The 14,601-nt window shown below is 47.8% G+C and overlaps 1 non-coding gene across 1 annotated transcript; it reads left to right on the forward strand.

Moving 5' to 3' along the window:
* The first annotated feature begins 3,916 nt into the window (after positions 1-3,916).
* On the forward strand, positions 3,917-3,989 carry TRNAK-CUU (transfer RNA lysine (anticodon CUU)). The gene has a single exon. It is a non-coding gene; the product is annotated as a tRNA-Lys (tRNA).
* The last annotated feature ends 10,612 nt before the right edge of the window (positions 3,990-14,601 follow it).

A 14,601-nucleotide genomic window follows, 5' to 3' on the forward strand; every position in this document is an offset into this window, starting at 1 on the left:
GACAGTGAGAGAGAGTATGAGCGAGGAGAAGGTCAGAGAGAGAAGCAGACTCCCCATGGAGCTGGGAGCCCGATGCGGGACTCGATCCCGGGACTCCAGGATCATGACCTGAGCCGAAAGCAGTCGCCCAACCAACTGAGCTACCCAGGCGCCCTTAAAAACATTTTTTAAATCTTAAAATAATTAATTGAAACTAAATTTTCTTCCCTCCCTCTTGAGCCTTCTGGTATTATAGCCTAATCAGTCTTTTATTATTATTATTATTATTGAATTTGAACTTGGTACCAAAGAAATGCCTTCTTTTTTTAAAAGAGGGAAAAGTTTAAAGAGATAGGTTTGGCTGGTTCAGACGGGCACGTATGCAAAGTGAGGTATGACTCCTGAAGCTAACAGATTTAGGAGACCAGGACACTAGCTCTGCTTCCTGGGACCCAGAGAGACATTAGTAGGGTTCCCAAACTCCCCAGAGAGCAAGGACTTGCGGGCAGCAAGCAGTCTGATCCGAGGGAGAGGCAAATGCCCTTAGTGTCTACCACGCAAGCCCCCTGCTTGCACATTCCTTATCTGTTTGGATGGTTCCAGGAGGGAAATAGAAATGGGAAGTTTGCTCATCACCACCTGGCCACCACTGAAGGCTGAACAGAGCATCCAAAAGGCTCCTGAGTTCTCTTTTCTTTGTTTTCCTATCAGCATCAGCATTCTCCGATGCAATTTATTTTGACTCTCAGTCTTCCAAGGAGACTTTATTTAGTCGTTGAAAGTAAAATAACCTGTCAAAACACCTGAAGGAGAAAGCAGCTGAGCTAGGTATCAGTACCATGGTCTCTGATGGGCACCCAGGAACACCGGAGAAAAACCATACCACTGCCATCCACTGGAGCCCGGAAACACAGCGTGGACTGGCCACAGCATCTATCTGTCATTAAGTTCTCCATGTTTCAAATGAAGTGAGTATTTTATTTTTCTTTAAGTATGAAGCTGTGGGATATTACACAGCCATTAAAAAGATGGGGGTGTCTGTCACCAAGTGCTGTTATGTAAGTTTCTCCAGCTTAACTGTCGAACGGGAATAAAGTCACCGGACACAGATGTATACTACTCTCAGAGGTACACAGATCTAAGCCCTGTTGCCCATTTAGATATTCTAACACATATAGAATAGGTTTCTAGAAAGATAAAAGAAACCTACAGTTTCCTTTGAGCCTAAAGCAGAAAACATAAGTAAGGCTTCCTCTTCTTTTGATATGGTTTCAATCTTTTTCACATGCATTCACCCAACAAATATTTTTCAGGTGCCTACGGTGTACCAGGCCCTGGTTCTTGGTGCTGGGGATACAGCCGTGAACAAAACAGAAAAAAATGCCTACCTTCATGGAACTGGCATGGAAGTAGAAAAGACGGATGATAAAGAAACATATAATTGAAGGTTAGAAAATGATCAATGCTTGGGGCTCCTGGGTGGCTCAGTGGGTTAAAGCCTCTGCTTTCGGCTCAGGTCATGATCCCAGGGTCCTGGGATCGAGCCCCGCATTGGGCTCTCTGCTCGGCAGGGAGCCTGCTTCCTCCTCTCTCTCTCTGCCTGCCTCTCTGCCTACTTGTGATCTCTGTCTGTCAAATGAAATGAATAAAATCTTTAAAAAAAAATGATCAATGCTTGAAGAAAAATGAGGTAGGATAAGAGGGTGGGGCGTTGAGGGTGCTATTTTAGATAGGGCGGGGTCTCTGAAGCCTGAGAGGGAGCCATGCAGTTATGGGCAGGGGTAGAAGGACATTCTAGGCGGAGGAAGCAGAAGGTGCAAAAGACCTGAGGCAAATACGCACTTGGTGTGTGGGAGGAGCTACGATGAGGCCATTCGGGAAGAGTATGGGACATGAATCCAAAGAGGACTCTAAGGCCAGATCCCATAGAACTTTGAATCCATGGTGAAATCTTTAGATTTTATTCCAAGGTCCTAGAAAGTCGATGGTGGGTGTTGAGCTGGGAGTATATCTCAGTGGTGTTTTCAGAAAATCACTGGGACATGAGGTGGAAAACAGACTGCAAGAGGGTAAGAGAGAAAGCCCAGAGGCTCGCCAGGAGATGATGGCAGTCAGGATCCGATGGTGGCTCAAACAAGTGTATTAGGTTCCTGTGGCTGCTGTAACAAGTCACCCTAGTGACTGAAAACAACAGAAACTTATTCTCTCACAATTCTGCAGGCCAGAAGTCCAAAATCCATTTCACTGGGCCAAAATTAGGGTGTTGGCAGGGCTGTGCTCCCTCTGGAGGCTCTAGGGAAAATCCATTCCCTTCCTCTTCCAGATTCCAGTGGCCGTCAGCATTGGCTGCTGGCCACATCTCTCCAATCTTCCAGGCCAGCATCTTCAAAACTCTGCTCCGTCTTCATATTGTTCTCGCATGTGTGTATGTGTGTCTGTGTATGTGTAAGAGAGACAGACGGGAAGACAAGCAGGCAGAGAGACAGAGACACAGAGAATCTCTCTCTGCTTCTCTTTTACAAGAACACTTCTGACAGCATTTACAGACCACCCACATAATCCAGGACCATCTCGCCTGTGTCAAGATCCTTAACTTAATCACGTTGGCAAAGACCCTTTTTCCAAACAAGGTAACATTTATAGGTTCCAGGGATTATGACCTGATATCTTTGGTGGCCATTATTCAGTCCAAGGATTAGCAAATTTTTTTCAGTAAAGGACAAGTTAGTAAATATTTCAGCTTTGAATATTTGTGATCTATCACAACTACTCAACTGTCTGAGCTGCCGCGTGCCAAAGCAACCACAGTTGGGGCCATGGTTAGACTCCTAGGATATCGACCTCAGCAATGGAGTTGGTAAGTGTTGCCCCTTAAAGACTGAGGAGAAGCACGTTTCAGTGAGACATCCAGAATCCCATTTAGGATGATAATTCTGAAATGCCTGTCAGAGAGCCAAGTGGAGACATCAAGAAGGCAACAAGGATAGGTGCATGCAGGGCACAGAGAAGTTGTGGCTGGAGATACAAATCAGAGAGAAATCAGCCTTCCACGGTGTCTAAAACCACGGGACTAGCTAAGGTTCCCTAGGGCAGGGAGTATAATTCACCTTTTTACTCACTCATAATTTTCAAAAAGCTTATAAAAATCATGAGTCCCACACAAATATAAAGTGAGTCTGTGTCAAGAACGGTCTTGAGCTCTTTAGATTACGAGGGAACCAGTAAGATATTGACCCCAGCTGGAAGGAGAATTTGAAGAACAGAGGCATATTTATACACAAGCAAGAATGCTTGCTAGAAGATGCAAAAGTGGTGTGTATCTTTTGGGGCAATAAAGTTCCCCATGTGGGGTCCTCCTTTCCATAGGGCAGAACGCAGTTGCGTCCACCAGCAAGAACCATCTGCATTCCTCTGAGCGTTCTGCTTCTACCCCGTCCACAGAAAGGCAGTTAGAGGTGTTCATTCTGATAGAATCACATCCTCCCAGAGTTTCCTCCAGGCAATGCCCAACACTTTGCTGAATGCACAGGCTTGCTCCTTTCCAAATCTTGGACAATTTTCTCTGATACAGGGATTCAATATTTATTGAGCATCCTACTAAGTGACAGGTACTGCTCTGTGCAATGGAAGTACATCTCTGAACAAAAAACACGGATTTCTGCTCTCTTGGTGCTCACCTTCAAGTGAAGGCAATAAACATAATAAAGAAAATCTATAAGATGTGGGAACTCCATAAGCGTTATGGGAAAAATAAAACGTGCAACAGGTCAAAAGGGATCAGAAACAGGTCAAAAGGGATGTAGTTTCAAATAGAAATGGTCAGGTCCAACGCCAGTTAGCTCAGCAGGTTAGAGCGTGGTGCTGACAAATAGAAACCATTGGGGAAGACATCATTAAGAAATTGACACTAGGGGCTGTGGGGAGGGGGAGGGGTGGCGCCTGGCTGGCTCAGTTGGAAGAGCATGAGTCTCTTGATCTCAGGGTTGTGGGTTCAAGCCCCATGTTGGACATAGAGATTACTTAAATAAATTTAAAAAGAAGAAAGAAATCGACATTTGAGCAAAGACTTGTGGGAACTAAGAGAGTTAGTCTCACGGATACCAGAAAGAAGATTGTGTAAGATAGAAAAAAAGAGTTCGGGGTTTTTTAAAAAGAAGGTTAATTTTGTTTTTAATTAGTGAAGGAAAAAAATGTAAGCAGTCAAATTTGAGTCATTGATTGAGTCAAAACAGTTTGTTTCCCTGCCTGCGAAGCCTTCTTTCCAATTCTAAGCAGACTGTGATGCTGCGGGTACAAGAAAAATGTGAAATCAGAAGAATGATTCTAACAGTCCTGATCTTTTCGCCCTTTCTGAGTGAAAATTGGCTCTTCCTTCTTATTGGAGAGGAATCCCATCTGCCTTGTTATCCCACCCACAAAGAATTTGACTGCATGTGTGACAAATACTTAAAGGAAAAATTAAACTTTTAGTAGTAAATAGCAATTCAAAAATAGGTTTCTCGAAAGAGAATTTGCTAGTTAATGGAAGTGCTGGCTGGAGTAGACTGAGAACTCCTGATCTGATTTCTAAAACTCCGCTGTAGTAAATGTATAAAAATGAAGTGTTGTTTCTCTGCTCTTTATTTGGGAGAGAAAGGGGGCTGGGATTATTCCCGTTCTAATTCGAACTACGGAAAGCAGAGTCTTAAGACTTGGGCAAAGATTTCTCAAAGTACAATTTTCCACTGTGACAAAAGGTTTCTCCCTTTTTTCATCTTGTCAAACATAATCACTCACAGATAAAGTCGATTTGTTCTTCTGCCTCCGTGTTGGGCTGTTTCCTTTGGCCCGCTGACGTTTTTGAGGGCAGGTTGGACTTAATCATTCAGCACCCCGAGATTTTTCAGACCATCTGGGGCCGAGGACTCGAAACAATAAAACCCACAGTTCGCCCTCTGACAAGAGACCTCGTACTTGGCCCGGAGGGAGCCGGGAGCACCTCAGAAAGAACGATTTGGAAAATTCTACCTAACAGCCCAATTCCGCTTCTCCAGATCGGGGAAGCGCATTCATTTGTCACCCTAACTAGAAGTCATTTGGTGCTAATTATTCTAGAACTGGTGGCCGTTTTCCGCTTCCCCGAAAGGCCTTCCCGTCAAGTGCAAGGGCACTTCATTGTTTTATCTCCGAAGAACCCCAATCCTGCCTCGCGTTTCCATCCTGGCAGCTCTGCGGCCGGCATGTGGGTTCTCCATCCAGCGTCTCTGGGTGACCTGAAACGTCACGTTCTTTCCACCAGGGTGACGTCTTCCCCTTCCCCTTCCGCAGAGCCAGCCTCAGTCTGCCCGGGCTCCAAACCCCTGGCCACTTGCCTTGCTCACGTCTGGAGCTCCCAGACCAAAAGGCACAATGCGGTCCCCAGCACAGAGGAGCAGCGGACTGGGAACAGGGACCAGCCAGGGTGCTAGCTGAATGTCAAGGGATATTTGCTGCAAAGAGGCTCCAGAAATAATGTAAAATTGTTCTGTCCTTTTAAAAATGGAAAATGCCTTGGCAGGGTGATATATTATTTGCCTGGCTGCATTTTCTCTCTGTCTCCGTCAAGGCTTGGAAAGTACTGGCACTTCTGCCTTTTCATGCGGAGCTCAGTGTAACTGGACCACATCTAATGCTTGTACGATGCAAATGAAGATTGAAAGTGTTGTTTCCTTTGATGTGTGTGACTAAATGCTCAAAGGGGATATTTTCTTTTCGATCCTCCAGTGGATAGAGCCTCTTTAAAGATACCTGTTGGCTCCTTCTTCCCATTGGCAATTGAAGTAATTCCCCGCACTGGAGATGGGAGGTTGGGTTCGGTTGTGATGAATGTCTTTCTCTGGGAAGAATACCCTGCTTGGGTTGGCGATGATTGTGAAAGCTCTGGGGGGAATTAAGAGGCGTGAAAGGCACGTTAATGATGGGCATCTGCAATGAGCCATTCGGGCTTGCCTGAGAAAGCCCAGAGAGCACATTTGGAGAGCGAAGTTGGGGAGATGAGATGAGTCACGGCTGGGCTTCGCGGTGAAGCTAGTTCTTTCTGACTCCCGGTAGCTTAAAGGACCTGGGAAGCTGGGGCCGGGGGGTGTGTGCTGCCGTTGGCCCGAGAGGCTGACCCACACCTCGGCCATTCAGTCTTCCCACCAAGAGGGGAAGCGGTCCTCACCTGTGCTGGGAGGATCCCAGCCCTTCTCTGAATCCGGGTGGTTTCTGAACACACACAAACACCCACAAGGAAATTAATAGCTTGGAGCGTTGTCAGAGCCGGCCAGCCTCCAGACCGGCTGAGCTCGATGCTCTGAACTGCTCTCCCTACGAGACGAGGCGTAACCATAATCCACCTCAGCGACTCTGCCTTGCACGCCCATGTTCAGCAAGGCCATCGACAAGAGAAGCTTCTTTGTGAAAGCAAGAACAAACAAACATTTGGATCCATTTATAAATCATGATCTGGGTCATTGGATTTACTTTGGATGCCACCTCTTCCCCCTTTTTCCCTGGTAGATGTTTGCAGTAGCTCACCTGGGGAGGAAGCCGGAAGCGCGGATCCTCTTGGAGCCGGGAGAGGAGACGGGAGAAGATCTGGAAACTCCAGGATAACAGAGGCTTGGCAGCGGCCACTGCTGCGAGCCTCACGCCCAGACTGGCCCAGGCACGGGACAGGTGCAGTCAACACCGAATGATGAACGAATGCTCAGGCCAGCCTTATCCAAAGGAACCACACTGTTTGGGGCGCCCCCTGGTAGGGGTGGGAGTGGGGGGAAATGCACACGGAGAGGCATTAAAGAGAGCCTTTGGGCTAATCTGCTCAAGCAGCCGTAAGAAAGTGCCACAGACTGAGGAAGCTGAAACAACAGAAATTTATTTTCTCACAGTTCTGGAGGCTGGAAGTCAGGAAGCGGGGCATCGGCCGGTTCAGTTTCTCCCAAGGCTTCTGTCTTCAGTTTGAAGATGCCACCTTCTCCCCGTGTCCTCATGTGGTCTTTCCTCTGCACACCAGCACTCCTGGTGTCTCTCTCTCTCTTCGAACCCAAATTTCCTCTTCTAACAAGGACGCCAGTCATGTTGGATTCGGACCCGTCCCAATGACCGCATTTTAACTTAATCACCTCTTCCAAGGCTCCATCTCCGAATACAGTCACATTCTGGGGTACTGGGGGGGGGGTAGGGCTTCAACCTACAACTTTGGGGGACACACAATTCAGTCCATAACCGGTCCAGACTAGTCTCACACTGAAGCTCAGTACTTTGGGGCTCCTTAAAATAAAAGAGCACTGGTCTCATTTCCTGCCCTATTAGCTAAGGCTTTCATCCCACACTCGGCAAAGCATGTTAGACAAGTATCCCTCCTGTGTAAACCCTGCTGCACTTTGTTTTCTAGATCCTGGTTTTCCATCCGCTTTCCTCTGAATCCAGAGAGGCAGTGTGACATGTTGTCAGGTGCTGGTGCCTCCTGGCTGTGCCCCCACAGACTTGCCTGGGGCAGCTCCCTCGACATTGCCGAGGGCCACCTCGTTCTCAGAAGGGGCTCAATCATCCTTGCCCTGCCTGCCTCACAAGGTCACTGTGATGACCTTACGATGTCATGTCTATGTGTCCAAGCAGGTACATGTGCCCAACGAGGTATATAAAGTCTCAGAATAAACAAAGTCCTTCCTCCCAGAGCATCACTTTAAAAAAATATGATCGTTAGGGGCACCTGGGTGGCTCAGTGGGTTAAGCCTCTGCCTTCGGCTCAGGTCATGATCTCAGGGTACTGGGATCGAGCCCCGCATCGGGCTTTCTGCTCAGCAGTGAGCCTGCTTCCTCCTCTCTCTGCCTGCCTCTCTGCCTACTTGTGATCTCTCTCTTTCTCTGTCAAATAAATAAATAATAATAAAATCTTTAAAAAAAATAAAAATAAAAAAATATGATCGTTATATTAAAATAAGCACAGGTACATTAGGAAGCTGAACAAAACATTGGCATGGAATGCAAATAAAACTGAAGATTTCCAATAAAATGTGTCCTTGCTGCAGCCTATGTGTTTCTGCCATCCCAGGCTCTTGGGTGGGAATTTGAAGCAGTGCTGGTCATGCCATGAAGATGTATGAGCTGCTCTCCAGGTACTGATATGGAACAGTTGCCAAGATCTATTACACAGTGAAAAAATTCAGGTGCAGAACAAGGTGTTACCATTTGTTTAAAAAAAAGCAGGGGGCGTGTGGGTATTTATAAAGGCTTGTGAATGCCAAGCATAGTTGGGAGTAATACAAGGAAACCCATAACAGGGGGTTACCTCCAAGATAAAGACCTGGGGAACCTGGGCGACCGGGATGGGAAGGAGACTTCATACCAAAACCTTCCTGTATTATCTGATTTTTAAAGATTTATTTATTTATGTGTGAGAGAGACAGAGAACATGAGTGGAGAGAGGAGCAGAGGGAGAGAAGCCTCAAACAGACTCTCCACTGAGTGCAGAGCCTGAAGGGGCCTCAGTCCTATGACCCACGAGATCATCACCTGAGCCAAAACCAAGAGTCAGGCACTTAACCAACTGAGCCACCCAGGTGCCACGACCTCATTTTTTTAGACATATTGAGTACCTATTCGTAAATGGTGTTGTTTTTAAAAGCCACAGTCCTGATTTTAAAATTAATTTTTTATCATTATTCAAACGATAATCATATGTGTTACATGGAGTACATGAGTTATATGGAGTATACGAGTATACGGAGAGTATGAATATGGTTACACAGATTACATGAATTATATGAACTATATGAGTCATATGGACACCAGGAGTATATGGGATGTAGGGATATATGGACTTTTATGAATTATATGGAGTATGAGTTATATGGAGTATATGGAGTACTTGAGCATGTAGAGTAACAAATATTTGGAGTATGTGAATACATGTAGTGAGAGACCTTACATGCAGCCCCGGGCAATGCCAACATTGGACAACCAGAGAAGCAGAAAAGAAAACCCAGGAAGCATGTAGGAAATGGGGGAAGCTGGTTTTGAGAAGGAAGTGTCCATAAAGTCAGATGCCACGGAAAAGTCATGTAGAACCATTTCCCATCCGCTAGGATGACTATCATCGAAAGAAAAAAACAAACGAGAATAGTAAGTGTTGGGAGGGTGTGGAGAGCTGGCACCATTGTGCACACCTGGTGGGAGTGTAAGATGGTGTAGCTACTGTGGAAACGGTAGGGTGATTCCTCAAATAGCTAAACACAGAATGACCGTATCACCCAGCAATTCCACTCCCAGGTCTATACCCCCAAAGATCCGAGAGCAGAGACTCGAACAGATATTTGTACACACACGTTTGTGTGTCTACACTGTGAATTAGCTGAAAGGTGAAAGTGACCCAGACGTGGGCAGACAGATCAGCAAATACGGTGTTCACACAATGGAATGTTGCTCAACTCAACCAAGGAATGAAATTCAGACCATGCCACAATGGGGATGAACCTTGAAGACAGAATACGCTAAGTCACAAATAAACCAGTCACAAGACAGCAGATACTGCACGATTCCACTCACATGAAGCCTCTAGAACCGTCACATTCGGAAGACGGAAGGAATGGAGGTGGGGGGGGGCGCTGAGGGCGAGAACGGGGCATTAGTGTTTAATGGGTGCAGAGTTTCAGTTGGGCTGCATGAGAAAGTTCTGGAAGTAGGCTGAGGTGTCAACTGCACAGCCATGTGAACTCACTTCCTGCTGCTGAACGGTGTGGTTAAAATGGTGGATTTTATGCTGAGTGTATCTGACCACCACCACCAAATATCCAGTTAAAGGACGGATGTGAATCCGGCCTGGAAGTTACCAGGGATTTTGATGAAGGCAGAAGGGCAGAAGCCAAACAAGAGTGGGTGTGGGTAGGGCAAGACTGAAGGGCATGAGGACACGAACACGTTGACAAGGAGCCTAGAAAGTGGGAGAAAGCCGGGATAGCAGCTAAGGAGTGGGGAGCATGTTCGCATCATCCCTGGACTTTCCTGCACCCTTAGCCAGGCCTGGGCTCTAGAATCATTGCTAATGCTGGGATATGAGGAGGAGACACCCCATGCCCATGCCAAGGGACCCTCTGGCTTCTTCCAAGCCAACCTGCTCCTTTCTCTTCCGTTGTGAACATTCTTCAGTTTTCTTATGGGTTTAGGCCTTCAGAAACAAGGGCCAGCGTCTTGCAGCTATCCCCACAATCTGCCAGTCCCAGAGCTTGTCGGAGGCCACGAAATGCAGAGCCAGCTGCCTACCTGAAGTAGCGGAAGGAAAACGAGAAAATACAGAGAGGGACAAAACCATCAGAGGACCTTACCTAGTGTACATGCTTCCTGGGTTCTCAGTGTCCATATGCAGCTTTTTGGTTGCTGAAATCAATGAGGTGAGTGGGTTTTCTACCAGCTCCCCTTCACAGACCTCACCGTCCATCTTCCTCTCCTCTCCTGTATCTCCTGTGTGGTCTTCCCAGTGCCCTCGTGCCATGCTCCACCTCCCCTTACACTTGACATCAAGTTCATGCAACACATTGTTTATTAGCACCTGCTACCTGGCAGGCCCTGTAAGCAAGACAAGAGGGCATTCCTGCTTGTGGGTTTTAATTTTCTTGCCATGGGAGATGGATTATAAAATTTAAAAGTTAAGTACGTATATGAGATAGTGGTAACAGCTATGGGGGGGGGGGGCGGAGTCCAGATATGGGAAAAAGAGGGAACAAGAGTGAGGAACAGAATTGCAATTTCCAAAAGGGCAATCAAGGAAAGCAAGTGAACAAGGATCGAAACAGGTGAGGGGGAGCCCTGCAGGTCTCTGGGGGAAGCGCATCCCAGGCAGGAGGGAGAGTCAGTGCAAAGGCCCTGAGGCAAACACTTTGTGGATTGGAGAAAGAACAAGAACGATTGCATCTAGGTGAGCAGAGGAGAGCACAGTGGGAGACACGCTCAGAAGGAAGAAGCGAGCAATCAGATCTGATGGTGGGGGCTCCGAACAACGTGAATACTCTGGCTCTCGTTCTGAGTGCAAGGGGAAGCCATCAGAGAGGATAGGAGCGCTGCAATGTGACCTGAGAACTGGAGTCATCCATCTGCCCCCAGTATGGAGCATAGACAGTTGGGGTTGGGTAGCGAGAGCAAAAAGGCAGGAAGACCAGTTACAAAGCAACTGCACAATCACACGAGAGGAGATGGTGGGTTGCACCAGAGTGAGATCTGTCGGTGCGAGGAGGAGTCAGGCTCCGGATCGATTTTGAAGGCAGAGCAGTCAGGATCTGCGGGCAGAACACATGTGGAGTGCAAGGGAAAGGAGAGTCAAGAACGATTCTGAGAAGGGGAAGCATGTTTGTGGGGGAGGATTAATTAAACTCGCCACCACGTGGCTGCCTCATCCTCTGGTCCAGTCCCCTCCCGGGTGACCCAGCTCCTTCCCAGCACCATCCGAGTGGCCCCACCCAGGAGAAGTGAACTCGGAGTTTCTCTGCTCTATCACAAAGCCCAGAATCCAGAGTTTGCTTCCCACCTATTCTGCTGCCGGTAGGTAGAAAACGAACCTGTTACGAACGTTAATAATTTAAGAACAAAATGTTACTAATTAAGTTAAGAATAAAATGTTAACAATGTTGTAGCCTGTCCCTTTTCTTAGAGAACCAGAACGCAGGAAAGCGGAGTCCTATCATTTCGTGATTATCAGAGCCAACGTCGAAGAGCCAACGTCGATGTGGCTTACGTGTCAGGAGACTAAGGGATTGATCTCAGTTTGTCTTTGTTAATGTGGACAGTTCTGTAAATATCTGTCTACCTTCCGAATGTCGAGAAGTCAGATGTGTCAGAAGTGGGGGTGTCCCTCGGTGAGTAACGCACCCACCCTTTTCTGGTGGGACACACTGCTGGATCAGTGGTCCTTCAGGTGGGGGTTCCTGCATTAGCTGCATTTAGCATTTCCTGGGATATTCTGAGAAATGCAGATCCTGGGGTACTATTCCAGACCCATGGAGTCAGAAAATCCTAGAGAAGAGTCCAGCGCTCTCTGTCTCAATGAATGTCCCCCCCTCGGTGATTCTGCTGGGCTCTGAGGCGCCGTCCAAACCATCAGCAACGCCCCACCCCCTCCCCACCAGTCTCTGCCTTCAGGAAGGGTAGACCCTGGAAAGCTGGAATACGAAGGGACATTGCTTTATGCCTTTATCTTCTAGGTTCCTTCTCTGGAGTATTCTTTATTTATAGATTGTCTCGACTTATTTGAGACGCACACATGCAAGCATCAGGGACCGCATCCAGGCATTTTTGTCGTGGGCTCTCAACCACTTACACACATACACGTCCCGTGGCTCCGCACACTCACACAATCAGATGCCTTGTACCCTTTCTCATGGTAAGGATGACAATATTGAGACTTTTCCCCCCTTGTGCCAGTTACAAAGTTTCTCTGCAGAGATAAACAGCCATACAAATGCCAAGTGATGTTGTCTGTTGAGCACTAGTCAAACATGAGGCTCACTTTTTCAATGTTTGTGTGATCAGGATAAAACCGACTGTTCTTTTGGCCAGCACCTTCTCATGTATCGTTCTTCCTAAATAGGGCAGAGGGGAAACCCTGCTAAGCTAGCCTACCTCACAGTCTGAAGCACAAACAAACTCAGTCCTTTTTTTTGTTGGAATAAAAGTTTGAATCCTTGCCACTACCCAGCTGTATGCTCAATGAGACCCTGCCTCGCTTACCAAGTATGGGTTCAAAACCACGGGGAAATGCCTATCTCTCCTGACAGCCCCGCAGTCTGGTGGCCCATCCGTCTAACGTGAGTGTCTTGCCATCCACTGATACGTCCTTTTGAAGGCAAACAGCCACGCCAGCAGCTGCAGAAGAGCCGTCGGTGCTGAGTCAGCATGGGTGTGGCATTTAATATTTTTCTTATCGGCCTGATGAGACAAGTCACCAGACTATTTCCTACCTTCCAGGGCTGCATGAGAAAGAGAGTCTGCCTGTCCCAGTGCACACAGACGTTCAGTGTTGAAGGCAAGGAGAAAATTCCCTCATTTCCCACACCGTTCCTCAGAGACTACTTTCTCTGGGTAAAAATAGTCCCCGAGTTACGGCAGGTCTGGGAAGAGGGAGGGAAGGTCTCTGTCTGAGCTCTCCCTCGTCGAGGGGCAAGCCGAGGCTGTACCTGGACAGAGAGTGGGGAAGGGGTGCTTGAGCCCAGATAGAAAGGAGAAGCTGCCCATGCCGAGGGACAATGTCGATGAGCCCCCAGGCCTAACATGATGGAGCTCAGCCGGACACAACGCTGCCCCGCCCCCGTCATGCCCCGGCCTCGAGCCATATGAGCTCCCAATGCCAGACCCAGGATGAGGACGAGGCGAGAGAGCTGCCCCCCCACCTTCCCCCGCTCCCCGCCGGCACGTGCAGGCCCTGGCAGCAAGCCCCTTCTCGATCTGCACCCAGGCCTCACCCAAAGACACAGTGAAATCCTACAGAGGATTATTGAACAAGACAGGCTGGAGCCAGTACCCAGCACAGTTCTTCGAATCATCACAGAGTTAGCAGTAAATGTGCAAGACGGGAAAGGAAACGGAGAGAAAATTCGAGGGAGCTTGCTTCCAGACTCTTACTTGGCCATCAGCACTGTGGGTGGAGAGAAGCCCCCAGCTTCCCTCGCTGTTCCCAGCACTGCCTGGCAACTTGGGAGCATCTGCGAAAGGCTCTGGACCAAGGGCCTGCCTCAGCCAAAGCGACACAGGGGCACTGAGCGAGTCACATGGCTTCTGTGAGCTTCGATTTCCTAGAAAACGTGCATGACACCGACTACGGCATCCCATGAGCTGTGGGTTTCAGAGAACATCTGTAAAAGTTCCTTTGAAAATGCGAGCTGTTTCAGGGGCGCCTGGCTGGCTCAGTTGGTGGGGTGTGCGACTCTTGACCTCGGGATCGTGAGTTCAAGCCCCATGTTGGGTGTAGAGATTACTTAAAAATCAATTTGTTTAAAAAAATGCAAGATGTTTCATAGAAATGAAAGACACAATGGTTGCTATTCACTCTCTTCTGTTTACAGATCTGTAGTACATCTCTGTCCAGCCAGTCATCCTCATTCCCAAACTGCATAAGCCCGGTTTGAGGTTGTAGGAATTTAAGAAGCAAGACCCAAGACTCAGATGGAGACATTCAGACACATGTCATTTATTGATTTTGTCGAAGTTATTTCCTATTGGTGGGGCACCTGTGTGACTCCGTGGGTTAAGGCTCTGTCTTTGGCTCAGGTCATGATCTCAGCATCCTGGGATCGAGCCCCGCGTTGGGCTCTCCGCTCAGAGGGAAGCCTGCTTCTCCCTCTCCCACCACCATCCCCATTTGTGTCCCCTCTCTTGCTGTGTCTCTCTCTGTCAAACAAATAAATAAAAAAATCTTTAAAAAAAGTTATTTCCTGGGGCGCCTGGGTGGCTCAGTGGGTTAAGCTGCTGCCTTCGGCTCAGGTCATGATCTCAGGGTCCTGGGATCGAGTCCCGCATCGGGCTCTCTGCTCAGCAAGAAGCCTGCTTCCCTCTCTCTCTCTCTCTCTCTGCCTTCCTCTCTGTCTACTTGTGATCTCTCTCTGTCAAATAAATAAATAAAATCTTTAGAAAAAA

The sequence above is a fragment of the Lutra lutra genome, chromosome 4 (genome assembly GCF_902655055.1).
Source record: "Lutra lutra chromosome 4, mLutLut1.2, whole genome shotgun sequence".
In the NCBI taxonomy this organism is placed as follows: domain Eukaryota; kingdom Metazoa; phylum Chordata; class Mammalia; order Carnivora; family Mustelidae; genus Lutra; species Lutra lutra.